This window comes from Empidonax traillii, unplaced genomic scaffold (assembly GCF_003031625.1).
Source record: "Empidonax traillii isolate 1590-97213 ecotype Southwest subspecies unplaced genomic scaffold, ASM303162v1 scaffold73:size1297144, whole genome shotgun sequence".
NCBI classification, from domain to species: Eukaryota; Metazoa; Chordata; class Aves; order Passeriformes; family Tyrannidae; genus Empidonax; species Empidonax traillii.
Genome location: NW_020955266.1, coordinates 1,012,887 through 1,014,455, shown reverse-complemented (window position 1 = coordinate 1,014,455; position 1,569 = coordinate 1,012,887).

The following is a 1,569-nucleotide window of genomic DNA, read 5'->3' as shown; positions in this document are numbered from 1 at the left end:
TTTTTGGTGGTTGTTGTTGCTGCTGCTGATGATGATAATCTGTATCATTCCAAGTGGTCAAGTCTTCGGTCATGTTTTAATTGAGAACAGTTGGGGGAGGTATCGGGTAGCAGCAGCGGCCGGGAGGTTGAAAGGAAGATTGGGAAATGTTGGGTCTTTGTGAAGCAATTCAGTCTGACTGCTGAGAGTGAATCTGGTCCCGCAGTGCATCGCCCAGGGTGTGCTGTGGGACCTGGGAGACCACGGGCTGTGCTCCTGTGGGTTGCACTGCACTGGCAGGGAACAGCTCAGAAGATGCTTAAGGATGTCAGGACTGCACCAGGGAGAGATGCAGCCAGTGGGGAGAAAGGAGTCAGGAGAAAGGGCAGATTTGAGAAAACGTGTTGCTGTGAAGAGGAAGATGCTGGGCTTTTCCAGGCATTCACAGCTTTGGGATTTCCAGCCTGAAGTCCAGCAGCCTCTCACCCATGACTCCTGCAGTCATTTAACTCTTGCAAAGCAGGAGTTGGTGGGGGTGGCTCTGCCCTGTGGGCTGAGGGGCAGCAGGGCCTCAGAGCTCAGGTGCTGCTTTGGTATCATTAGAAGCATTTCATGGAATCTCAGAATGTTTTGAGTTGAAAGGGACCTTAAAGACCATCTGGTTCCAACCCCGTGCCATGGGCAGGGACACCTTTCACTAGATCAGGTTGTTCAGAGCCCCATCCAGGGCAGGATGGATGGGGCATCCACAACTTCTCTGTGCAACCTGTGCCAGGACCTCACCACCCTCACACAGAGAAATTTCTCCCTGTTATCTAACCTAAATCTGCCCGCCTTCTGTTTGAAGCCCTTCCCCCATGCCCTTGTTAAAAGGCTCTTAGGGGTCTTTAGGGAATGAATTATGTAGCTTCTGACATGAAATCTCCTCTCCCCTGGGGAGCAGCCACTGGAAGGAGGAACCAGGCACGGGGCACTCTGCAGCCCTGTTCTTCTATGGCTGGAATGACCCAATTGCTCTGCAACAGGAGGGACTCTAAATAGATACCCAGTGCAGTTATGTTGTTTAGAGGGTGTTTTGATAAAGTCATCTCCCAGAAGGAAAGAGCAGGAAGGATATTAGACCTTAAACAGAGAAAAAAAATGCGGGTCTGTGCAAAATCCCATGCAAATCCACGCAGAGCAGGACTCCAGGTGAGCTCTGTGACGTGCCTGTGTTGTCCAGGCTGCAGAGCCAACCCCACCAGCTGGAACCACTGAAATACCTCCGCATCCCTGCAAGGCTGGAGGATCCCCGGGTATTAAGATAAGCCAGGCTGAGCCAAGGAGCTGCTCACAGGCTCCAGCACTTCACACCTCTCTGCTCACAGGTGAGTTCAGTTCCTTACAGGCCACAGGAAATCACTTTCAGCAGTGAATTTCAGAGAACCTCGGGAGAGGGCTTTTTTTTCTGCTCTGTTTTGTGAATGTTCCTGTATGAAGCTCTCCTGCTGAGTTTTGATGTGGTTTTTTGAAGGCTCCAACCCAGGCTGGCTGCTTGTGGATATGTTTTCAACTCCCCAGGCTCAGGCATGGCACCTAGTTACTCCTTTT